Source organism: Panthera tigris, chromosome B4 (assembly GCF_018350195.1).
Source record: "Panthera tigris isolate Pti1 chromosome B4, P.tigris_Pti1_mat1.1, whole genome shotgun sequence".
Classification (NCBI taxonomy): Eukaryota; Metazoa; Chordata; class Mammalia; order Carnivora; family Felidae; genus Panthera; species Panthera tigris.
In genome coordinates, this window is record NC_056666.1 from 88450265 (window position 1) to 88477461 (window position 27197).

The 27197-nt window shown below is 39.7% G+C and overlaps 1 protein-coding gene and 1 long non-coding RNA gene across 2 annotated transcripts in view; one reads left to right on the top strand and one right to left on the bottom strand.

Moving 5' to 3' along the window:
- SRGAP1 (SLIT-ROBO Rho GTPase activating protein 1) overlaps positions 1–27197 on the top strand; it is a 281933-nt gene that overhangs the window by 21413 nt on the left and 233323 nt on the right.
- Positions 20687–27197, bottom strand: part of LOC122240383 — a 38868-nt gene continuing 32357 nt past the window's right edge. The window contains exon 4 of the long non-coding RNA XR_006220029.1: positions 20687–21424. This is a non-coding gene — a long non-coding RNA (uncharacterized LOC122240383). The remainder of the gene's footprint in view (positions 21425–27197) is intronic.

A 27197-nucleotide genomic window follows, 5' to 3' on the forward strand; every position in this document is an offset into this window, starting at 1 on the left:
ACTCAAGGCCAAAGGTGTGACCATTGTCGTAGGACTTCCTGTTGCCTGTTGCCTGTCCTTCACTGAGGGGAAGGTGAAGAGAGCTAGGTCAGAAGAGCCTCCTTTTTTGGAAGGCACAGGTCGAGCATAAAAGTGGAGGGCTGTTCTCAGGCTGACCTTTGAGCTCCAGTAATTTGCTCTCATTTCTTCCTTGCGCCCACGTTTCCTTTTTCTCTTCATCACTGCAGACAGTTGATGCACTCCTTACTAATAATGGCACAGAAAGCCAGCAAGTTTTGGAACTTTAAAAAAAGGAATTTGTTAGATCTTGTGTCCCTTAGAAAAGAGAGTTTTCCGAGTACACTACTACAAAAAGAAGGAGCTGATGAATGCCTTTTCAAATGACCACTCCTTTTTTAAATTGAACTTCTATTGCAGTTGTATTAACAATGTTTACAGGAATTCATACACGTGTCACCGAAAGTCTATGTTTGGAAGATTTCCACACTATTTTTCTAGTGTTTAGGGTTTTAATTATACTCATTTTCCTGCATTCTCCAAATACCTATCTATAAATAGGTATCTCTTGTTTGAAGCTGGGGCCTTGCAGCTTCATACCAGAGTTAAGTTAGACTATAATACTAACTTAACTCTTTTCTGTCAGGCATTGCAATTCCTCAGCGGTCTTGGAATTAAACTGTGCAATAATGTACAAATAGCTCTGTGCACTATGAAATACAATGAAAGTTACTTTTATTGTCTTTGTGGTCAGTCATCTCTCGGGTGTTTCTGACACTCTCATTTGGCCATGTTCCCCATTTTCATTATTTTTCTTTTTAAGCTTATTTATTTTGAGAGAGTGTGCGAGCAAGAGAGGGGCAGAGAGAGAGAGAGGGTGAGAGAGAACCCCAAGCAGGCACCACACTGTTAGCACAGAGTCCGACTAGGGGCTTGATCCCATGAAAGCCCATGAACCGGGAGATGATGACCCGAGCCAAAATCAAGAGTTGGACGCTTAGGGGCGCCTGGGTGGCTCAGTCGGTTAAGCGTCCGACTTCACTCAGGTCACGATCTCGCGGTCTGTGAGTTGGAGCCCCGCGTCAGGCTCTGGGCTGATGGCTCAGAGCCTGGAGCCTGCTTCCGATTCTGTGTCTCCCCCCTCTCTGCCCCTCCCCCGTTCATGCTCTGTCTCTCTCTCTCTGTCTCAAAAATAAATAAAACGTTAAAAAAAAAAAAAAAAAGAGTTGGACGCTTAACCAACTGAGCCACCCGGACATCCCTGTTACGTCCCTTTTTCCATTACCACATAATACTCTGAAATGTGCTTGCTTGAATAGATTGATATGTTTCATGTAGCGTAGTAGTTTATAGTTTATGGCCTCGGGAATCAGATTGCCAGAGTCTGAATCCTGGCCAGGCCACTCTCCAGCTCTTTAACTATGGGCAAATTACTTACTGCCATTCTGTCTCACTTTCCTTGCCTGTAAAATGGAGATACAATAATAGTGATTGTGGGGCGGGGGGGGGGGGGTGCTGGCAGCGAGGCCAGTGAAAGAATTCACCCAAGGCAGAACAAAGGAGATAGAAGTTTATTGAATACACTGCCAGTGGGCAGGGCAGCAAAGGAGAGACCGACACCAGGAGGTGGTGAGGGCGGTTATAGGGCGGAGTGAAAGAGTACAGGGACATACGGAATTTTCCCTTGTTTTGGTAATGTTAGGAACTGTGCCTGGTTGTAAGTAGCCTATTGGTCAGTTAGGGCCTGTGGCCTAACTGTGATCTGTGGGCCCTTTTGCCTTGCTTAAGTTTCCATTGCTCAAGCCTGGTGCCTAAAAGCGGCCTCCACACCTCCCTCAGAGCATTGTTAAGACAAACAGAGTGTTGAACAAACGAGCGGGCACACAGTAAGTGCTCCAAAAATGTTAGTGTATTGCCACTTTATGAACTCTGGCTCAGGAAGCAATAATAATAAACTAAAGGGTACAGAAAACTTAGTAGCTGAAAGGAGACTAAGGAGATATGAGGACTAAATTTAATATGGCATCTTGCATGGGATCCTGGAACAGGAAAAAGACATTTAGGTAAAAACTCCAGAAATCTGAATAATGTATGGGCTTCAGATAATTTTAAAAATATTAAGAGTAGGAAAATAAAACATTTGCTGTTTTATTTAAAAAAAAATCCCACTTACATAACTTGTATGACTATACAGAACTTATTGGCTAAAGTACAGAATTGGTAAGACAAAAAATGGAAATTCTCAAATGGATTGGTGTATATACTTCCTGTGGCATTATTTGTATTTACATTCGTAATATTTACACATCAATCTACTTACTTAGTTAATGAATGTGATCATTTGCAGAATAGTTAATACTGCTCAGCAATATATCATCTATACTAGCGCTGCTCAGAGTTGGTCCCTAGACCAGTGCTGGACAGCAAACTAATTGTTACCAGTCCATGAGGAGATAAAGTGTATCGTGGTACTGCTTTCTTTATCCCAAAACTCTTGCTAAAAATGAATGTCAGCTGAAGTAAGCAGTGCTTAGTGATGTGATGATTTAGGTTCTGGCACGAGCTTTTTATCTCATTATGGACCTGGAATGATTAGTTCATTGACCTTCATTTGAGTGGTTATTGGTCTGCACCATTCCACAGTAATGTATAAAGATCTGCCTAATCCCTTTGTTAAAAAAAAGTTTATTTATTTTTGAGAGAGAGTATAAGCAGGGGAGGGGCAGAGAGAGGGAGAGAGAGAATCCCAAGCAGGCTCCATGCTTTTAGCACAGAGTTCAACACAGAGCTTGATCCCACAAACCATGAGGTCATGACGTGAGCCAAAATCAAGAGTTGGACGCTTAACCAACTGAACCACCCAGGGCCCCCTGCCTAATTCCTTTAAAGGCTATTACCATTATTTGTTCTTTGTTGATTTAGAAAACAAGATCATCCTTCAGTGTAAGAGTGGTGGCCATTCTATGGCCACCTCTGTATTTGAATATTCGTCACTGTTAGCGATTGGGCTTCCTTTAAGGAGGCAGCATGGTATACAGGTTAATATCCTAGATAAATACAATTCAAATTGTAGTTCCTCTGGAACCTCACTTCTCCAGTTTGAAAATGGGTGTGATGATTACATCTATTTTATAAGATTATTGTGAGGAATAAATGAGTTTATACCTGTTAAGAGTTTAGTGCTGCCCTTGGCAAATGGTAAGGGTTCAGCTAAAGTGAACTGCCATAATAATGATTATTGTTTTTTTAATGTTTATTTGAGAGAAACAAAGCGCGTGCATACACACACGGGAAGGGGAGAGGCAGAGAAAGAAGGAGAGAGAATCTTTTTTTTTTTTTTTAATGTTTATTTTTGAAGGAGAGAGAGACAGAGTGTGAGCAGGGGAGGGGCAGAGAGAGGGAGACACAGAATCTGAAGCAGGCTTCGGGCTCTGAGCTCTCAGCACAGAGCCCGACGCCGGGCCCACAAACTATGAGATTGTGATCTGAGCCGAAGTTGGATGCTTAACCAACAGAGCCACCCAGGTGCTGAGAGAGAGAATGACAGAGAGAGAGAGAGAGAGAGAGAGAGAATCTTAACAGGCTCCACTCCACGCTCACTGGAGCCTGATGTGGGTCTTGATCTGTGACCCTCGGATCGTGACCTGAGCTGATACCCAAAGTTGGACACTCAACCGACTAAGCCACTCAGGTGCCCTAATAATAATTTTATACTACTACCTGAAGCTCTTGTCTTAATTAGTGGCAATTTTTTCCTGAAATGACTTAAAACTCACTCATCTCCAGAGAGATTAAAATTACTTAACAGACTTAAACTTACAAAGCAAACACTAAATAAGTAAATTTTAATGGTTCTGTAGAAGCGCAATAGGAGATATTTAGCCCATCTCCAGAAGGTATATTGGGTCCAATCTTAAAAGAATTGTATTGATAGACTTCTTACAGTGTTTAGCTACAAAGAGGTACTTTGTTATAGTTCTTCCTTTACATCATCATTGCTAGAGAAACTTGAGGGTAATGAATTCTGCTTTTTCCGTGTGTATGATTGCAGCTATAGATGTAGATTGCTCTACCATTAACTTGCATTAGTTACTTGTTCATTAAGAGTTGCCAAAAATAAACCATCCATCAAACAGATGAAGAGAACCATAGTTTTTCCAGCCGCTGTCAAAGGCCTAATGCACTCCTTTGCTTCCACATAGAATGTATCTGTATCGTATCTGGATGTGTCCTGTTTCTTTCTTCCCTTTGAGCATGGCAGCACCCTTCCTAAAGAACACCTGAAATAGATGGCAGCTTACAGGTCTTCCACAATTACACTCTGATTTCTCCTCTGTGTTAGCCTGTAGGTATTCACTGTGCCATTAAAGTCTTTATCACTTGGGGCTCATGAGTGGCTCGATCAGTTGAGCGTGTGGCTCGATCAGTTGAGCGTCTGGCTCTTGGTTTTGGCCCAGGTCATGATCCCAGGGTCATGGGATCGAGTCCCATGTCAGGCTCTGTGCTGACTGTGGAGCCTGTTTGAGATATTCTCTCTCTCTCTCTCTCTCTCTCTCTCTCTCTCTCTCTCTCTCTCTCTCTCTCCTTCCCTCCCTCTGCCCTTTTCCCACTCATGTTCTCTCTCTTAAAAGAAAAAAAAAGTCTTTATCATTTGATTGTTTTGAGCTAAGATCTAGTCTCCCCTCATAATGAATCAGAAAAAAAGCTTGGGTCCACTCTTACTCTTGTGATCTGATGCAAAATGCCTGTTTACCATATAAATGTCACCTGCGGTTATTAGTGGCCCTGCTTACAGTACTAGCAGCTGACATTTACAGTGTGTTTCTTTTAAGGGAGGTCATATTGCTGTCACCTTGTAGATGGGGAAATGAAGCGCAAAACTTAGAGACTTAGTTTCCCCAAGATCACACAGCTACCAAATGTTGGAGTCACCAGAGTTCAAGCCTGTAGGCCATCCATTATGCAGAGCTATGTAAGGACACTGCCTTATGGAAGGTTAAATGCTTAGATTTCTTGTCACCCACTCCTTTTAAACTTCCAGAAAGCTAGAAAGAGTGATTACCATTTTTGTCTTGATAGAGTTTATATCAAGTCAGATAAAAGTCTTTTTGTTGTTGAACAATTACGTAGGAATACGAAATTGTCTTATTATCTCAATGGATTACTTGATGAGGAAACTCATTGTAACGTTGGCTCTTCGTTTGTAACAGAAAAGGCATTTTGGTGGGTAAGTATTAAAAATCGAAAGTGGAATACTCTTGGTTAATGGTCGTGCCTTGTTCCTAGGGGTAAGAATGGTTGCCTCAGCTCCCCTGTTACTTCCAGCAGAAAGCCTTTCAGGTTCTCAAGTGAAGGGGCCCCACCCTGTCTTGATTTCTCCTGGGAAAGAAGTTGTATTTCATTGGCTAGTTCTCTAGATTTATGCAAGACTTCCCTTTTTGTTAAATTGTTCCTCTTTGAGCAGGTGTTGAGACTTCTGGTAGACCCACTCAGCAAAAGTTAGAATCACCTGCAGGGCTTGTTTAAGCAGTTCGCTGGGCCCCACACCCAGCCCTAGAATTTGCATTTCTAAAGAGTTCTCAGGTGATTCGATGCTGTAGGTCAACGACTAGGAGTTGGGAACCCTTGCTGTTAGAAGCAAAGCAATTTTGTAACTTCCTTAAGTTAGTCAATTTAGATGCTAATTTTACTCCCAATTTCCCTAAGATCTTTAGCTTTCTTAGAATTGCTCACAATTCCTGTAAATGGACATCAAATCATGGCAGTTTAAACGAAGAATATACAAAATGTGTGCAGCCCTCTGCTTCTTGCTTTTGCTTCCCACCCTCCCCCAGTTTTCGTAATTTCTTAGTTTCTTAAATTATGAAAACCTTTTCACATCACATCTGGGTAAATTGAAAACTAAAATGGGAACATGATGAGCCCTGAAGGAATAAAGCTTCAGTTTCCTTGCAAATCTGCATGTGCTTTTGAACTAAGGAAGAACACAAGGCAAGTAACCTTTTTAGGACTTCCTGTAGTACATTTCCTTTTTCCACTGTCACTACCAACTCTTAGGATGGTCCCGAGACTTGAGGCCTAACTGTGGGACTTACTGACGTGCATATAGTACTGTGAGTTATGGTTAATTCCCGGCTGGTGTAAGGACAGAGTTTTTCTGTAAACAGGAAAGTTTATTATATTTCATGAGAGCTTTTTTAAAAAATTTTTTAAAATCTTGGATTCACTGATAATTAATGAAATTGCTATAGTTACATGGGAATTTTAATTTATGTGAGGGTTAAGCTCTCAAGTCAAACAATAAGGAGAAAAATTAAACAAAATTACCCTTGAAAATCCCAAAGTTACCGTGTTACCAAGAATTAAGTCTATGAAAGCTCAAAAGCCAGAGAACTAACTTATGTGTTACTGGTTTTTTTGTTTTGTTTTGTTTTTTGTTTTTAAAGTAATCTCTATATCCAGCGTGGGGCTCAAACTCCTGACCTTGAGTTAGTTACTTGCTCTACCTACTGAGCTAGCCAGGTGCTCCTGTTTGTTTTTGCTTATAAACTATGGCTTCACCCTTTTGTTTGTTTTTGGTTATAGATTATTGTCTTCACCCTCTCATGTGGCCAAGGTCTAGTTGAAAGAACAAAAGAATGTTGAGGGAAAAAGATTTTCACTTCCTCCCCGGGTCTTTATAAGTAAATACAGATATATAGTTCAATTCCAATAAATTAAATGTGCTTATAATGTGACTCTATTATATTGTTAAGATAGTTTAAACATTTGGGGTGCTTGGGTGGCTCATGGTTAAGTGTCTGACTCTTGATAATCGGCTCAGGTCATGATCGCATGGTCAGTGAGATCAAGCCCTGCATGGGACTCTGTGCTGGCAGTGTGGAGCCTGCTTGGGATTCTCTCTCCCTCTCCCCCTGCCTCCTCCTGCTCACTTGGGTGTATGCACATGCACTTTTTCTCTCAAAATTATTAAACATTAACAAAGAAGATAGTTTAAACATTTGATCTGGGTCATTGGTTTAAATTCTTTTACAGTCATGTTGGAATTAAATATCATTCATTCAACAAACAGCTATTGAATACCTCCTTTATCAAACTGTAGACTCTCTAAGAGTAGAGGTCTTTTTAATCAAGGCACCTGCTTTGCCTTATAGTATTTGCTCAGGCAGTGTTCATTGAATTAATAACTAATGAAACACAGCCTGTGTCTTTTTATGGTTTGTGTTCCAGATTTAGAGATGTGGAAGCAAATGAAGATTTGCTATAATATACGTTAGAGGTATTTTAAATTTATGAGAACATTGTGCAGGAAGAAATTAGTTCTGCCTGGGAGAGAACAATGCGCACTCACGAGAGAGACGTTTGAACTAGTCTTGATGGATGAGTAGGAGTTCTCCAGGAAATGAAGGGCATTCCAGGTAAAGGAGAATCTCTTCAAGTGAGTTATTCTGTGTTTTTCCTTTTTAGGAATCATTAGCTTAGTGTTCTAAACGCTTTGAGCAGAGTAAAGAGATAAGAATAGAAAGCTAATGCTGACAATAGCTTGATAGCTATTGGACATGTATTACCTGCCTGGCAGTGTAACTGTATTTTGCATGCATTATTTTGTTTGAATGTCACAAGAAACACACAAGAAACACGTTCTCCAGATTAGAAAATGAGGAAAGTTTATTTTGCCAGAGGTGACATAGTGAGAGGATAGCAATTATGCTTTATGTGCTTACGTGGCATTAGCAGTTTACGCTTTGGAGACAGTGGGAAGCCATTGAGGGTGATACCCTGAGATGCTAGGGTACCAGATAGATTGGAACAGCCTAAGTAGAGGGAGGCCAGTTTAAAAGTCTTCTTGTACTCTACTGTGGCATATTGAAGGCCTCAGTTCTGCCCTTGACCTTGAGGGTGGAAACATTGAGAGAGAAGGAGATCTGAGAAGTGGAATCTCGAGTTCTTGATGACCTGTGGGAGGAATAAGTCAGGTTTACAGAGAGGAGAACAAGATGCACAGTGACCTGGTGGAAAACAATGTCATGTATTATTTGTCGCCTTTCAGACCTTGTGTTTTCTCTCTGTATAATTCAAAAATATGCTAGCACAATAGTGCACGTACATAATTTGTAAATGCAGAGATGGAAACATACATTGAGATTCTGCTTTTTCTTTATGAGGGTGTACCATCAAGCAAGTTTGGAGGCTGCTGATTCACATGTATCCACGGGATGTGTCCCCATCCGCTGAGACTAAAAAGAGTGAATAGGTGAGGTGAAAAGAGGACTTCTGTGCTTTTATTTCTGTAGGTGATTATTTCAAGTTCTTTCTTTTTGAGCCATTTGCCTTTTTTTTAATGTTTATTTTTTGAGAGAGCACAAGCAGGGGAGGGGCAGAGAGGGGGTGACAGAGGATCCAAAGTGAGCTCTGCGCTCACAGGCTGACGGCAGCGATCCTGATATGGGGCTCTAACTCATGAATCCCGTGATCATGACCTGAGCTGAAGTCCGAAGCTCAACCTACTGAGCCACCCAGGTGCCCCCAGCCATTTGTCTTTCGCGTGTCAGAAAAATCCAAAACATCTCTAAAGTTGGGTTAATGATACTAAAGTACTCCTTTCCTATGGGACTGAGTCTGTTCTAAGCTGGTCTTGGCATTGGAGAATGTTAGAAGTGGAATGGGCATGAAGATCACTTAATCCAACATGTGCCCACCCATCCAGAATCTCAGACAGGTGGCCATTGGGCTCTTGCCTCTTTGAGGTAAGCATCCAGTCCCACACAAGGAGGTTTCTTGGTAGAAAGTTCTTCCTTTTATAAGGCATGGTTTGCTGCCCCATAGGCGGCATCTCTACACTGGTTCTTTTCCTTCCCTTAAAACCATTACAGAGCCAGTGACACCATACATAGTGCCTTACAGTTTACCAGGCGCTCATACATGCAGTCACATTTGATGCTCACAGTTCTTCTATGAAGGCATATGTTTGTTCGTATTACAGAATTGAGGCAATTGGGGCACCTGGGTGGCTCAGTGGATTAAGCGTTAGACTCTTGATTTCGGCTCGGGTCATGATCTCGTGGTTCTTGGGTTCGAGCCCCTCATCCTCGATGGGCTCTGCCCTGGCAGTGCGAAGCCTGCTTAGGATTCTCTGTCTCTGCCTCTCACTTTGCTCATACCCTACTTGTGCATGCACTCTGTCTTCTCTCTGAAAAATAGAATAAATAGGAGCACCTGGGTGGCTCAGTGGGTTAAGTGTCCGACTCTGGCTCAGGTCATGATCTCATGGATCGTGGGTTTGAGTCCCGTGTCAGGCTCTGTGCTGACAGCTCAGACCCTGGAGCCTACTTCAGATTCTGTGTCTCCCTCTCCCTCTGCCCCTCCCCCACTCGCTCGCTCTCTCTTAAAAATAAACATTAAAACAAAAAAAATTTTTAATAAAATAGACTTAAGGAAAAAAAAAGAAAGGAGGCAGTTGAGATTATGGCTCCATGGAGAAGCATTCTGGTAATTTTCCCCACAAGTATTTGTCATGTCTGATTTGTATATTCTGTGTAGGAGGCATCAGGGTACTAGGAGCCATCTGACTTGAGTTTCAGGTCTGATCCTACCACCTTCTAGTAACAAGACCTTGGGCGAGTTATGTTGCCTTTCTGAGCCTCAGTTTCCTTGCTTATAAATAGGGATATAGCTCTCCATCTCAGTGCTGCTGGGAAGATTAAATTAGATAATTTTTAAAACCATTGTTAAAGCCTGGCTATGAGTTAGGTGTGCAAAACAAATGTTGCAGAAGAATTTCCTTGCTTTGCTTATCTGGTCTCAAATAAGTTTTTAAAAATCTGTATATAGCATGATGTTTTATCGTTGTTAAATTTTATGCTAGGGGTTTAGTTCCATACTATCAGCTAATAGAGGTTAATGTTTTTTTCTGCAGCTTTATTGATAAATAATTGATATAACATTCTGTACATTTAAGGTGTTACAAGATACTGAGCTGATATGCATATGTATCACAAAACGATTACTACAGTAAAGTTAGTTAACACATCCATCACTTCACATAGTTACAGTTTTTTTGTTTGTGGTGAGAACATTTAAGATTTACTCTTTTAGCAACTATCAAGTGTATAATACAGTATGGTTATAATCATTCTGTATATTACATTTCCAGAACTTATGTATCTTATATATGGAAGTTTGTGCTCTTTGACTAATATTCTGTTCTCCTCTTCCACCCCACCCCCACCCCGCAGCCCCTGGCAACCACCATTATATTCTCTATTTCTATGAATTTGGCTTTAAAAAAAAAAATATTCCCCATATGATACCATATGGTATTTGTCTATCTCTCTGACTTATTTCACTTAGCATGATGCCCTCAAGGTCCATACACGTGTTGCAAATGGCAACATTTCTTTCTTTTTTATTGATAAATAATATTCCTGTGTGTGTGTGTGTGTATATACATACACACGTGTGCACACACATGCGTGTATGTATCACATTTTCTTTATCCATTTATCCATCAATGGACACTTAGTTTGTTCCCATACCATAACTATTCTAAATAATGCAGAACGTGGGGGTGCAGATATCTTTTTGAGGCAGTATTTTGTTTCCTTCAGATATATACCTAGAAGTGGAATTGCTGGGTCATATACTTTAATTTTTTGAGGAACTAATGGAAGTTACTTCAGAACTTAATCCTGTCATTTGTCTGTTTAGTTACCTCATAATGATTATTAATATTATCTTGATTTTTAAAAAGTTTATTTGATTATTTCAAAAGTCATAGAAAGATGCATTATCAAAGAAATTTAAGCTATTTCCATTTTGAGAAAAAAAGTTAAATCTGCATTGACTCTTTGAAAAACACTTAATTGTATATGACATCAGCTGGGTTACTTTGCTGCATTGTAGCCAGTTGGGACTAAATAAGAAGGACTAAGAGTAGGTTTTCTTTTTAATTTGAAAATTTTCATTTATGGAGTCATGTGATAAATGCATATGTGTATCTTTGGAAATAATATTTGGAAAGAGAGGATCAGTTAGTTCCATTGGACTTGATTTCATCCTGTTTTCATGTTCTGTCTGGAGGGGAAAAATAACGATTTTCATCTTCATTCTGAGAACTCTGTCACTTTCAGGGGTTTTAAATCTTGATAGATTCGAAAGCCCTTTGACAACTGCTGGCTCATGTTTAAGTGTGTATTTAGCCTGCCAGACTGTGAGCTTTCTGAGGACTGGGATCCTGTGAGAATTTTGTGCTCTGTTCCTGGCACACAGCACAGTGCCTAGAACATATAATGACTGAATAGCTGTTTGCTGACTGAAGTGTTACTTATTGTTATGTCCGCTGAAATTTAGTGAGTGAAGATTTATTAATACATCTTGGGAGTTCGCTGCTGTATCTTTTAGTTCAGAAACACGTTCTATAGAAAAAAATAAAAATTCAGAAAAAATATTTTTTCACAAACACGCAGAATTATATTGAATGTCTTTCTCTACATGGAGATAGTATAAATGTGGGAAATGCTTTGTTATTGATGGTAATTTTTCTTTGGACCTCCTTGTAATATTTCCTCTTGAGGAAGGCATATTTTGGTTTTGTCCTGTAACACTTTGGTGATGGGCCTGGTGCCATGGACCCTAAGTGAACTTAAGTCCAGGGTACATATCAGATGGCTTGTCCAGAATTCCAGTCCCACTCTCACTACTTTTAGCCAATAATGAAGAGCTTTGGTTCTTTATTCCAAAGGTCTTTTTATGTGTCCTCTTCAAATTTCGTCCATTAGCGCATTTCTGCAAAGATGAAATCTATCCCCATTTCTAGTTTTTAAAGTCCAGCTGTGCAAGGAGTCTCTTATCTGTTGTATCCATTTTCTAGCAACTTCCGGGGCCCTTGAGGACTATTAAGCAGAGAAGAATTCAAGGCCAGACATTGTGGGTGAGGGTATCTCTCTCCAGTTAGGACTTTGACTTTTTTCCAAAAATTGTAATGACTCATTTGAGAATGACGCATTATGCATTCTATTTCTTTTGTCCATAGTGGAGTTGCTTGTATCTCTAATTTTCGTTGTGGTCAGTTCTCTGTGGTAATTGCTTTACTCTTCATTTTATTTCATTTTAGTCATTATTTCTAAATCAGTATGTTCTGTATGCCGAATCACAGGTCTCTACATTTTCTTAACACTACTTTGGAATTTTTGCCTCAACATGAATTTAATCTGAGAAAAAATCCTAATGTCCTGACTTCTGGCAGGAAGTATTTGTGTTAGGGAGCTCGCATAAATGATTTTTCCTTAAGTTCTAAAAAAAAAAAAAAAAAAAAAAAAAAAAAAAAATATATATATATATATATATATATATATATATATATATATAGTGTTTGCCAGTTGAGGTTTTCAAAAGATTAATGCTATTCAATGTGATTAAGTTGTCTTCTTGGAAAAAATATGTTACATATAACCATAGTTAAGGAATGTTTGCTGCATAGGTTGACCACACAGAGTGACATGTAATTGTACTTTTCAAGTTGGAAAGTGGATAATATTTGATTCAGTGAAGGGTGTGGCATGATAAACACAATTCTTCATGAGGGTATATAAACTGATACACTCTTTGTGGAGTGTAATTGGACCCTGTAATCTCACTTTTAGAAGTCTATCCAAAGGAAATAATCAGAGATGATTAAATGCATAATCATATTTAATCAATAATAAGATTAAATTCTTATGCAAAATGCATAAGAATCGTCATCATAGTTTTCTTTAAAAAAAAAATGAGGGGCCCCTGGGTGGCTCAGTCGGTTGTGTCCAACTTCAGCTCGGGTCATGATCTCATGGTTTATGGATTTGAGCCCCATGTCAGGTTCTGTGCTGACAGCTCAGAGCCTGGAGCCTGCTTCAGATTCTGCCTCTCTCTCTCTCTCTCTCTCTCTCTCTCTCTCTGTTACTCCTCTGACACGTTCTTTATCTCCCAAAATAAATAAATAAGCCTTAAAAAATGATAATTAGAAGCCATATAAATCTCTAAGAGTCAGGAAATAAATCAATTATGGTATGTACAGGGATTAGAGTATTATGGAACCACTAAAATTATGAATTTGAAGATTATTTTAAATCCAAAAGAAACCTTTCAAGATATGCTAGTAAGTGCGGGAAAAAAATCTATGGTGAATAAAATATGATATACACCAGAATATCATAGTCATCATTTCTGAGTAAATGGGACTGACAACTTTTTAAAATTTTCTTTGTGTGTTCCTGTATTATCCAAATTTTCCATAGCAAATATGTATTTGTTATATGTATAAACATATATATGAGCACATGTAAAGCACTAAAATGATGCCTGGCACCATAGTGAGCTTTGAAATACTTTTTTTTTTTTTTTACTGTTGTGATATTTATTTTTATAATAAGAAAAATACTTTTAACCTCCCTCTAATTGTAATTAATTATTTTTATAACAGACAGATGTTTGTTCAACATCTGTTTCCCATAGACTGTGCTCCGTTATCTATCATATATATGCCCCAGCACTTACCTAGTATAGAGTTAAGTGCTCCATAAATAATTGTTTGGACTCTTAAAGATCAGATTTCTAATATTTTCTTTTATTTCAGTTTCCTAGCAGGAAGGTCTCCAGTGAGAAAGCTGTTAAAATGTTAGCTGTTCCCAACTGAGAATTTTTATGTTCTTATGAGTCTTAAAATGTATGTAAATGAGGAAATTGCACTGTCAAGTAGCATGTTATTGAATCAGAAATATGTGTATTGGTGGGATGCTTGGGTGGCTCAATTGCTTAAGCGTCTGACTTAGGCTCGGGTCATGATCTCATGGTTCGTGGGTTCGAGCCCCATTTAGGGCTCTCTGCTGTCAGCGCAGAGCCGGCTTCAGATCCTCTGTCTCCCCCTCTCTCTGCCCCTCCCCTGCTCTTGCTATCTTTCTCTCTCTCTCTCTCTCTCTCAAAAGTAAAGAAACATTAAAAAAAAAAAAAAGAAATGTGTATTGGCATATTTTATGTAAAATTGGCACTGAGATTTCTTTAAATATATTTCTAAAGTTATAGTTTTAAAACTTTAGAACATGAAGGACTTGAAAAAGATTATCACAAAGCTTCTATCTCAGACATCCTTTTTGACCTGTCCTAAGGTTACAAGGTTAAGCAAGAAATAGGCACATTTTTCATAGCCTCAAACGTTTTTTGGTGGGATAGTAGGAGTGTGTTTGGTATACAAAGGTCCATTAATTCTATAAAAGGACATAATTTGAATCTCTAGTTGATTACAAGTTTAGAGGTCTCTGTAATATACAAAGTTTCTTAATTGTAAATAGTCACTTCCCAAGGCTTGCTGATCTCTATGAGGAAGTAATGAGACAGCAAGAATAACCAGCTGCTGTTTATGAAACCGAATGATAAAATTCACTTAATGAAAGTAATGTGCTGACAGCAGTGTTTACTGCTTAAAACATAATAATCATGTTTATTGTATCTCTAAGACAGAATATATCTGAAATGTACCAGAGGAAATTGAGAGTAATGTGCTTTTTCAAAAATGTGTGTTTATTTATATGAAACCAACATGAAAAGTTTGAAAAACCTTTTATCAGAGGTCTCAGTTTTATAGACTTAAACTGGAAAGATCACAGAATTCGAAAATAACCATCGTTTATAAAAATATAAGAAATTCAGAAATATGAACTTGGAAGACATAGGCACCTGGGAAAAATATTTTAATATCATGGACTAGAGGCCTTGTGAACTCCGAAAGACCTTGAAATCCACTTGCTGATGATTTTTGGAATCTCAGAAATAGTGTTAAAATACCATAGGATAGAAAAGAATAATTGGGAAGCTTAATGCAATCAGAGCCTCATAGCCTGTTACGGGAAGTAGCATTTGGCAAAGCCTGCTAAGCTACTGTAAATGAATGTTAATTGCATTTTATCAGCCGTTTGTACTATCTTTATTACATAATTTGAATATGTATGACCCTGTAAATATGTTTAACAGTGAAATTACAGTGTTTGTGGAACTCAAATTCCAAAAAGCATATAACCCTTTGATGAAGAATTATGTTTAAAAACTACACAGTTCAAGATGTTTCTACCGTTTAGAAGTAGTCTATATACTATGCAACAAGTATTTCTGACTAAAATACTGTGACAAGCAGAATGGTGTATGTCAAAATCAATTTAGAAGACAGACGTGATTTGGTGAATTTATTGGTTATGCAAATAGGTAACCAACTAGAGTGTTTTAACTTTTCTAGGATCAAATACAATTTATTTTCTTACTGTATGTGATTTTGGTTGGCTGTGTCATTTTCTGCTTAGAAATTATTAGCGAGCCAGTGAACCAGATTTAGGAATTGAATGGCACCTCCTTAACTAGCAGTAATGTTGAAAATGAGAATAATAGATGGGAATGCCTCTTTAGTTTTCTGACTGTACTTATTTGGCATATGTATATGTACTTTGGGAAAACTTGACTCTCTGCCAATGCTTTCTTTTTTGCAAACGTAGATCCACTGGAAGGCATTTTTCCCTTCAGAAGGATTTAAATGGCATTGTTCTTCTGGAAAGTATAATCTAATAGGAAAATACCATTCCTATCAGAACCAAAAAAGCCTGTAATTAAGATGTGTCTCTGTCATGTTTTTTTTCTCTTTTTTGTTAAAACAGAAACTCAGACTCATTTAAGTAAATAAAATTGTCGGGTGAAACATTTGTTTTCAAAGGTTAATGGTAGTGTTACAAGTATCTGGTTACTTCATTTTGATGGTCTATAATATTAACAAATTCTCATTTTAAAAAATTTGGTTATATCTTGTTACTTTACATTTTGAGGTAGATTTAGATTAATTTAGATTCTTTTGCATGTTGCCGTTCTTTGTCAACACAAGGGAGAAGTGCCGGGTGAGCTTCAGAGTCCGAGTGAGTGTTGGACCAGATTGTAGATTCAGTACTTATTAGCTTCTCAGCCCTGTCCTAATCAGGTTACCAAATCTCACTGGGACCTGGTGGCCTCACCTTCCTGGGGTCATTAGAAGGATTACCTGAAATCCTCACAAATATGTGGAAAGTGTTAAGAATGTATGCCTGAAGTCCACTGTGGTTCTTACAACACTGCTGCTACCAGTTGATGACAGAGCCTCTTTATGTTGTAGGTTATTTAAAACACTTCACCTTTCTGCCACCCTCACTTGAGAGAATTTGCTAGTTGGTACATTTTCCTTTAAAAATTTGACCGAGGGTGGGGGCGGGGGGGGGGGGGAGGGTGCACCTGGATGGCCAGTCGGTTAAGTGTCTGACTCCTGATTTTGGCCCAGGTCTTGATCTCACCGTTTGGTACTTTGAGTTCGAGCCCCTCATCAGCTTGGGATTCTCTCTCTCCCCCTCTCTCTCTGCCCCTCCCCCCCCATCTTTTTCTCTCAAAAATAAACTTTAACAATAAATAAATAAACAGACAAGTAAATAAATATTTGACAAAGGGAAAAAATATCCAGAATGCAAGTCAGCTCTAAAGCCAACATGAGAGAAGTTATGTTATGTCAGACACCGAATCCTAATGTCTAAAATGAGATTGGAACTTTCTTTATTGATTCATAATCTGTGCTGTTGCCGGTCTTACTGATACGGAGGAGTTGACAAGCTTTCTCTGTTAAAAGCCAGGAAGTTAACATTATAGGCATTGTAGCTCTTATGGTCACTGTCACAACTACTCTCCTCTGCCATTTGTATCCAAGACTGGCTATAAATTACAATGTGTAGATTAATGGGCATGGCTGTATTCTGGGAAAGCTGTATTTATAAAAACAGGAGGTAAGCTGGATTTTGCCCATGGACTGTAGTTTGCCAAATACTACTGTAGAGAATTAAGAGTTTGTTGGTGGCCTTTTTAAAAATCAGAGACAAATTCTTGTTCTCAAAGTTGCAGTTTGTATGACAGTTGACTTTGGTAGTCAGGTTCCCTCACATCTCTTGGAACAGAGCCAGGGGGAATGGGGAGTGCCTTGCTTGCCTGAGAGGTTAGACATTACACCTGTTGATTCATAAGTAAGTAGATGCTGAGTTATCTTAGGATTGTGTTCTGGCTTTGCAGTTCAATCTTTTGCAGTTCACCTGTTGTTCTACCCCTTACTACCTGCAAGTTATTGTTTTGTGACGTGGCTTTCTTAGGGCTCAGTTTTCTCACGGGTAAAATAGTGACAATTTTTACTTTGTTGGGTTGCTATGAGGATTGAATGAGCCCATGCATATAAAGTGTAAGGCTCAGGGTGCCTACGTGGCTCAGTTGGTTAAGCGTCTGACTTCGGCTCAGGACATGATCTTGTGGTTTGTGGGTTTCAGCCCCACGTCAGGCTCTATGCTGACAGCTCAGAGCCTGGAGTCTGCTTTGGATTCTGTGTCTCCCTCTCTCTCTCTGCCACTCCCCTGGTCACACTCTGTGTCTCTCAAATAAATAAATAAGTAAATAAAAATAAATAAAAATTAAAAAATAAAGTGTAAGCCTCAGTGCCTGAAAAAGATAAATCCAATAAATGATAGTTCTTAAAAACTTAGGTGAGAATCTTACCTTGACGGCTACATCAAAGCTTTTTTTGTTTTTAAAAACTTTTTTATTTTACGTCCTTTGGTTTTTTTAAGAGTTGGAAGGAAATACACTTCTGTGTAATTACACACTCAAAATTATTTGGAACTGTGCCTCTCAAACTATCTGTGGTGAAAGGCTATTTTTTTTCCAACGTGTCATGAATCAATGTTTTTATAAAATACACTAAAGTGAATTATTACAAAAATGAAATAAACAAAGGCAGATAGATATATACACAGCCCCATTTTTTTTTATGAGATCTAGTAAACACGTAAAATTTCTAAATCTAATCTCTCTGCTTATTTCTTTGGGGACTGGTGATAAAGATATGGCAGACTGGTAGCTCTGACCCACACAGTCATACTTTGAGGGGCACTGGTGTGGGCAGAAGCAAATTCATGGGAATTCTTTTAAAATACCCAGATCAGTCACTCTTGAATAGAATCAGTTACTAAATAGTGAATTTGTCTCTTCTTCTTAAAAAGTAGTGACCAACTGTAAGTGAACGTTATTAACTTACCCAAATTTAACCCAGCCCCCACTACCGCCAATGGAAGGTGATCTGGTTTGAGGTAACTGGAGATCCTCTTAGGGGATTAAGCCTTGATGTTGCTCTGGGCCAAGACCCTCAGTTGGAGCATCCCCATCCCCAGGTTCCAACCTGTGGCTCCAGCACTGATCCTGAGAGCCCAGACCTCATAGAGTATGGTATCTCAGGTCCCCAGTTTCTTCTCCATCTTCTGAAATCTGAAAGCACCTCCTGTGACCTCTTTTAAACCACACTCTATGTTATATTCTCATTATTTTCTCTGGTTTCTCTCTGTAGAACTGCAGGTTTATAAGGATAGGGACTCTGATTCTTTTTTTGGTTTGCCGCTCCTGGGATACCCTGGGTGCACCTTGAAAATGTGTTGATGTGTGAATGAATGAGTGCATGGTGCTGTCCAGGCCTCTCAGCAGCCTGACCGACATCCTTTATCTGTATGCTCTTCACTTTGCTAGGGTCCCTCTCAAAAATATAGCCAGATTGGGAGGGGGAGGGGTGGGGAGGGCGTCACTCCAGAGCCATACATTGCTGTCAACGCTTTTTTCAGTGCCCATAATCCAAAAGGACAGGTACTGTGTATTTCGGGAAGTTGACTGTTTTCTTATCCTTCATTTTTTTGGTGCCGATTGTGTAATAGCATTGCAGGAGAGCAGCCAACAGCGGTTCTACCACCTACAAAGTCACATTGACTTTCTGGAAACTGTCAGGGTCACACCTTACCTTAGTTGAAATCCAGTGGCATTGAGCTCTTGAGATTACAGATAGTAATTTTCTGCAGTAGACACAATGGTGTGTGAACATATGACTGGGCTGGTATACATCAAAGTGCTTGCATGGGATCTAGATCATTGATACATTACAGTAAACCACTTATGGAATAATATTACCATATCACGGGGATAGAAAAGGTTATCAGAATTTCATTTGCATGGTAATAATCATTCGTAAGGAGAAAGAATTTATCATTTTAAGTTGATAGCCTATGGTGATAGATTTTAGCAGTTACATTTTGTTTGGAGGACCAGTAAAGTTTATAGCATATTGACTAGATGCTGGCTTTGGATCACGGTGTTTAGATTCCCATCACAGCTCCATGACCTTGTTCAGGTTAGTTGACCTCTTTACCTCACTTTCCTTACCTGTAACATGCAGGTAATAATAGTACGGAGGCATATGTTATTGTGAGGATTAAACATAATTCATGTAAGTCATTTCATGGTGTTCATCATTTCTTTAGCACTCATTATTACCATTTAATGTGTGTAGAGTCTTTGTTGGTGTAGTAACACTTTTTGAAAGAAACAAGAGGCTTCAGAGTACCCGTAGCCGTTGTATTTGAAAATCAAGTGTATGTCCAGAGTGCTGTTTTAATGTATTTCTGCCTTAAACTATTTTATATACATTAATTTATTCTTCTGGAGTCCTTCTTGAAATAAAAGTTACTTTAAACTTTTTTTAAATGTGGTTTTCTTATTAGCTTACATTTTATTGCCAGTTGACTTTGTCAACTGTCAGAATATTGTTATTTGAATTACCTATGTTTAATATTTGAGATTGTCAGTCTTTCCTTTTACCGTATCTTCTGTTGCTTATAAACTGAATGATCACTTCCCCATAGATCTGATAAATACTATATTCTCTCTCTTTTTTTTTTTTTGATGGTTTCTCTATAACTTAATCTTAATTAAATTTTAGAATGATTTTTAGAGTGAGTACTTTTTCATCCATTCAGTTTTTCTGTCTGGTTGGAGCTATTTCTGGTTTCCTGTCTTAAATTTTTAACACAATATCGAGAGGTGATATATGGTGTATTAAGAGCTTGTGACTCTTGATCTCAGGATTGTGAGTTCGAGCCCCACTTTGGGAGTAGAGATTACTAAATAAATAAATAAATAAATAAACTTAAAAAAAATAAAGTAAAATAAATGATGAAAACCCTAACAAATAATAAGCAAACCATATTTTAAAAAGTTGTAATTTAATGGAATAAAATAGTAGGAAATATTATGAAAGTAAGCAATGTTAAAAACAAATGGAAAATTATAGAGTTGCTTATACAGCATGAATATAATTAAGTTAAATATGCATTTTTAGATGAATAGATAAAAAGTGAAGCTGTAGTGTTGAGACTAAGGATAACTCTTTTTTTTTTCTCTCCACTTTCCAATATTTATAATGTTGCTATAAGGTTTTTATAATTAAAAATTTTGGGGTACCTGGGTGGCTCAGTTGTTAAGTATCTGACTTTGGCTCAGGTCATGATCTCGAAGTTTATGAGTTCGAACCCCACGTCAGGCTCAGCACTGACAGTGTGGAGATTGCTTGGGATTTTCTCTCTCTCCCTCTGTCTCCCTGCCTCCACCACTTGCATTCACTCTCTAAATAAATAAGTAAATAAATAAATAAACTTAAAATTTTTTAAAAGACAAAATGCTATTTGCTCAAAATGATAGATACTAAAAAAATCATACTGAACCTAAATCTTTTATTATAGTTAGCCAATTTATTGAATTTATTTACAAAATGTTTGTTAAAGTCTGTTTTGTAAATCAACTTCTTAGATGTGTAAGAACAAACAGGGTCTCTTAGTTTTATGTTTGTACCCAAATACTAATTAGTTATCTACAAAGGACCAAGACAGCTCTCTTAAAACTCTTAGTCATGACATTCTGTAGATAGTTCATAAAGTAACTTTTCAAGGCCAGTGAGAAGTCAGCAGCGGAAACTTCTGTGACCCAATAAGGGGCTGCCCAGAGATCATTGCTGGTTCCTGAAGCATGTGCGGGGATATCCAGTTCCAGCCCAGACAAAGTGCAGATCTGGTTCATCATGCAGTTGCATCGTTAGCCTTCAGTCTGGGTGACAGGCTGCCAAGCCACCACCTGCCTAGCAGGACATTCAAGCCCACTTGCCAAGGCCGTTATTCCCATTTGGGGTCAGGCCAGCAGGGGCCTTTCTCATTTAACCCTGGATGTCTTCATTTCCATGAGGTTTTCAAAGGAGAATGAAAGACTCAGCAGGGCAAGTGGTAGTAAGATCGGACACACCCCAGTTTATGGAATTGTAAGACTGTTCTTCGGTTATAGATGGGCCTGCCCTTGTCTCTCTCAGTCTATCCCCAAAGCTTCTCTTTTGAAACAAAACACATTTTTGTAGTAGCAAAGGTAATTTACCAAGGTAAGTCTTTTCCCTTGAAGTTAGAAGGAAGCCATTTTTCCTTTTTTGAAGTCCTCTAGGTAGTAGACTCTGAAGTATCTCTCATTGCAAGTGCTCTTGTTCTTACGACCAAACATCTTCCTAAATTGAAAATTAAAGAAAAATTATACATACACACACACACACACACACACACACACACACACACACACACAGGGAGAGAGAGAGAGGGAGAGGGAGAGATAGGGAGAGAAAGGCTAAAAGTAGATGACGTTGCGTATACAAAATTGTTGAACTTGTAAAAATGCCTCTAGTATCAGACTGTGTCTTCATGCTGACAGCCCTACCCAGGGCTTATTCATTGTTTAAAACATACCCCTATTTTGACATTTCCTGTAAAGGGAAATCCTTTTGAATGCATACAGTAAGAAGTATGTAGAGCTTTAGTCACTGAGATTTTTACATGTAATAGTTGAATATTGTCATTAGTTTTGATTCCCACATTATTGGAGTAGATTTTTAAAATGGAGCCCAACAGGGAGCGTTCCCCTTTTTCCTACAACTGTGTTATGTAGAGCCACTGGCAGGAAGAAAAGCATTTGCTACTTCAAACATCCCTGGGAGCTGAAACTAACTGCTTGTGGATAATGTATTGTTGAGAGAACAGTGGTCTGGCTCATCAGATTCAGATTTGCTGCTTATATTTTCTAGAATATATGATATGATGTAATAATTTGAACTATCTCTTTTCACTAAAAACTGTCTAAAATTTACAGTGAGTTGCAGTTGGGGCACCTGGGTGGCTCAGTAGGTTAAGCGTCTGACTTTGGCTCAGGTCATGATCTCTCATTTGTGGGTTTGAGCCCTGCGTCGGGCTCTGTGCCGACAGCTCAGAGCCTGGAACTTGCTTCAGATTCTGTGTCTCCCTCTCTGTCTGCCCCTCCCCTGCTTGTGCTCTGTCTCTCTGTGTCTCTCAAAAATAAGCAAAAACGTTAAAAAAATAAAAAAAATGAGTTGCAATTTGAGCAAAAGTAAAAACATTTATGTAAATTTTTTAACTAACCATAAATAATTCAAAAATACTTCACAGTAAAAAGTAAGATGCAAAATGACTTAAGGCCCTCCCTGTGTGTGTCAGGATTTTGATCAGGGGATTTGTGTGGAGGCGCAGTGACCTCCCCGCCCCCGCCAAAGGTATCTCACTTCTATTTTCCGCACAGGAGCATACAGGGAAAAACCCAACACATGAGGGAGGATGAGGAAAAGAGACCCTGAATGGATAGCCAGCTGGGGGCGGGGGGTGTGTGGAGGTGGCAGTTGGGGGTTATGCTTCTCCATGCTTTCTGGAGAAGGGCGAGGAAGAGGAAATCCTCTTGCTATAAACGCCCCATTTAGATCCATTGGAAACATTGGATTTGGCAATAGAGGAGGAAGAAAAAGGTTTGACTCATCAGATGCAGGAGGATCCACTTTAGAAGTTGAGTGTAATTACGGTTGAGCTGTCTCAGGTCTGCAGCTGCCTCTTGTCTGGAGAAGGTTTCTTTCAGCTTCCCATGTTCTCATCCAGTGACCACGAGCTTTCAGTTCAAGGAACAGAGTCTGCTTTGAGAAGAAGAAATGGCTCTTTCCAAATTTTCTTTGAGATTTTTGAATGGCTTCTTAAGGTTTCCAGCTCTTTGTCCTCGTATCTCATCTTGCCATCTGCACCGGAACTTTCCCCCTCTTTTTCCATATCATGATTTGTCTGGAAGGTAATGCCCAAGAAGCTCCGTTTCTTCTTGACTAAGGACAGTCTTTTTTTTTTTTTTTTCATTTATTTATTTTCAGAGAGCAAGTAGGGAAGTAGCAGAGAAAGGGAGAGAGAGGGAGAATACCAAGTAGGCTCTCCACTGTCAGCACAGAGCCCAATGCGGTGCTCGAATTCACAAACCGCAAGATCATGACCTGAAACTGAAGTCAGATGCTAAACTGACTGAGCTACCCAGGCACGCACAACAGTCATTTTATTTCCCCTCTCCTACAGCCTGCAAACTGCACTTTGAATTGAGGCTTTCACAGTAGGAAGACTTTTAAGATGATCTTTCAGGTCTGCTCTGTGTTCTCTCCTTTAGAAATATTGATAGAGGCTGGATGGCTCAATAGTTGAAGCGTCCGACTTCAGCTCAGGTCATGATCTCACTGCTTGTGAGTTCAAGCCCCACATTGGGTTCTGTGCCGACAGCTCAGAGCCTGGAGCCTGCTTCGGCTTCTGTGTTTCTGTCTTTCTCTGCCCCTCCCCTGCTTGCTCTTTGTCTCTCAAAAATAAGTTAACATTTATAAAAAAACATTATATTCTTTAGATCCACCCATATTGTTGCAGATGGCAAGATTTCATTCATTTTATGACTAATATTCCATTGTATACCTATACCACTTCTTTATCCATTCATCTATAGGGGGGCACCTGGGCTCTTTCTATGATGTGGTTATTGTAAATAACGTTGCAGTAAATGCACGGGTGCATGTATCCCTTTGAATTAGCATTTTTGTCTTTTTTGGGTAAATACCCAGTAGTACAATTATCGGATTGTATTTTTAATTTTTTAAGGAACCTCCATACTGTTTTCCACAGTGACTGCACCAGTTGGCATTCCTACCAACAGTGCACAAGGGTTCCTTTTTCTCTACATCCTCACAACATTAGTTATTTCTTGTGTTTTTGATTCTAGCCATTCTGACATGTGTGAGGTGATACCTCATTGTGGTTTTGATGTGCATTTCCCTGATGATGAGTGATGTTGAGCATCTTTTTCCTGTGTCTGTTGGCCATCCTTATGTTTTCTTTAGAGAAATGTCTGTTCATGTCTTCTGCCCATTTTTAAATTGGATTATTTGTTTTTTTGGGTATTGAGTTGTATCAGTTCTTTATATATTTTGGGTACTAGCCCTTTATTGGATATATCATTTATAAATATCTTCTCCCATTCAGTAGGTTGCCTTTTAGTTTTGTTGATTGTTTCCTTCACTGTGCAGAAGCTTTTTATTTTGATGTAGTCCCAATAGTTATTTTTGCTTTTGTTTCCCTTGCCTCAGGAGACCTATCTAGAAAAATGTTGCTACGGCTGATGTCAGAGTGATTATTGCCTGTGTTCTCTTCAAGGATTTTTATGGTTTCAGGTCTCACATTTAGGTTGTTAATCCATTTGAGTTTATTTTTGTGTATGGTGTAAGAAAGTGGTCCAGCTTCATTCCTCCATCTTGGGCTGACTTTCCACAGAGACTCTAGAACTCTGTATGGAGTCCAGAGGCTTTTTATCTGTTGCCCTGAGTAGCATTGAGTTTATTGTAGCTATTTAGTTTCTGTATGGAGTCTCTTTTCTTGCAGTATCAGACGTTGGGTCTTCTTGTTTAGAACGTGGAGATTTCTCTTTTCCGAGTTGGTTTGCAAGTAAAGCACAAGATGGACCAAATCACAAGATTAACACGTCCAAGGCATTGCGTACTCTGGGTTTTCATCTTCTCCCACCACAGGATAAACGTTGACAGGAGCTTTACATTTTTCTAGAACTGTGAGGAGCTATTAATGTTTCTTGTCTGTATCAAAAAGCTTTTTTTCAGTGACTGAAAATTCTTTTAAAACTAAAAGAATTGGCAGCTTCCCAACTATCCAGGCACATGTCACTATCTTCCATTTTTACCCGGGGAGGATGACCATGGTCTCACATTGTTGGGTAATTCTGCCACAAAACAGTGTAACGTCTACCATCTTGGTCAGAAATACAGCTCATGGCAGAATGAAGCCCCTCCAAGGTAGTCTAAGCTGCCACAGAACTTTCTGCAGCCCTCATGTCCAGCTAGGTCACAGCATAGCCTGATGAACACTGGACATGGTTCTGTTCAGAACCAAGCTTGTGCCTGGCACCTGGGATGGATCATGAATGGAGAGGGTCAGTGGGGATGGAGGACTGGTCCAAGAAAAACACACCCTCAGCCCTGCCCATGGCTCCTCCTTCTCTTAAATTTTACTTTCTGTGACCCTAGAGGCCCCCTCCCCACTCCCATTTTGTGCACGTGTGGTTTTTTCTGCCTTGAAAGTCGTTCTCCTCCCCGTGTGCGTGGGAACAGTATCCATCCTGTAATTTTCCTCATCCCTGTGACCACAGTGCCCAGGGCAGAGCCAGGTGCAGAGTGGATGCTAAGTGCTCCATGCTTGTTGGTGGAAGGAAGGAAGGAGTGAGTGCGTGAATGACAGAGGGGCAAAGCCACACACATAATGCCCTCCTGACTCAGCAGAGGGTTTTAGGAGAGCTTGAAACTCCTTTGAGAATTCTCAACTGGGAGGTGGTGGTGGCATTTCTGGCCTGGGCTCCTGATTTCCTCCTCTCCCCTCCCCTGTCCTCCACTTAAGTAGGTTTTAAAAGAGCATAGCACGTGTGAATTGTCTAGTCAAGTAGTGACACAGGCAGCCACGGCTGCTGCTCTTAGAGGTTTAATGCCACTTGACAACATTTTAGAGATCTGCTCTGTAAAAACAATGGAATGCAAAGCAGGAGAGCCTGTCCTATAAAGAAAATAATAATGGCCTCAGAGTTGGTTTGTTTCTCCCTTTGTAAGATCTTTGTTATTTGGGAGTGAGTGAGTAGTGCCATAAGAGACAGCTAACAACTGAACTGGCTTTTCCCTCTAAAGATCCTGAGACCTGGTGTGTGTCATACCAAATAGTTACGTCTTTTTCTCCCCCAGAGAGTTAGTCCAAGCATCTAACCTGTGCTGGGTACATCGTAGGTGCATACTGTATATTTGTTGAATGAATAAATATGGTAAATACTAAATGTTTCTTAGTCACAGGGAGTTGAAATAAAAGTATAAGAATGTCTCATGGTTATTGTGTATTTACCATGAGCGACTCTTTTGTCTGCTTTGTGTAGTTTTTCCATGAAATGCCATTTCTCCCTGACTGACCTGTGGCTTCCCTCCCTTCTTTCACTTTTACAAATGGCTGCAGGTTCACACTGCTGACATCTCTCGACCTCGCAGGTACTTCCGGAATACTCCAGGCTCTGATGCCTGCCCTGGATAAGAGTAACAGCATTAATCTTCGTTCACCCCTCTCCTCCCCAACTCCCAAGAAGCCAGTGCTGGGTTTTTTTGTTTTTTTGTTTTTTTGTTTTTTTGTTTTTTGTTTTTTGTTTTTTTTTTCCAGAAAGGAGTAGCATGGTTTTTTAGAGCCACGCTTACACTTTAGAAACTGAGGTTGACAGGCCAAGAGTTAGGGGAGAGTAAGCTGGTAGGGAGGATGTAGATGAGTGGATGTTGTTCAGGTGTGTGTTTTTTCCTCCTTCATGATGCTGGCTGCAGTGACTACTAACCAACGCTTGAGTTTTGGTTTCATGGCGGAAAAAATAACCCGAGTTAACGCAAAAGGTTGTGCTTTCTGACTGTGGGAAGTTGAAACTGGAACTATTTAGAGGAACATGGTGTGAGCAGTGTGTGTTGAAGCCAGGGGTGTGGCCTCTGCCCCCACACCCCTTCACTCACCGTCCACCTCTGCAGTGCCCAGCCGCACCTGGGGTGAGGAGGGAGCGCCCCAGGCGTAAGTGCTACCGCCTGAACTCCTCAGGCCAGGCCTGCCCGAGCACCCGCGGCTGCACAATGAAAGCTGTTCACCTGAACGTATGCAAGGGCTGAATCATGACACGGTTCACCTGAAACTAATAGTACACTGTATTGTTCACTGGGATTTAAATAAAGAAGCTCTTCACCTGGCCTACAGCAGGTCTGCGTGGTTGGTCAGTTTCGTCCTCAGCCAGAAAAGGTAGGAAGCCGACTACTCCTCCGGGCTCTGTTCTGCCCCGTTCCTGTCCTCTTCTCCTGGGCCTTGTGGAAAACTGGTTCTGCTGTAAGTCAACACCCCAGCCTTCATAGGCTGCTCCTC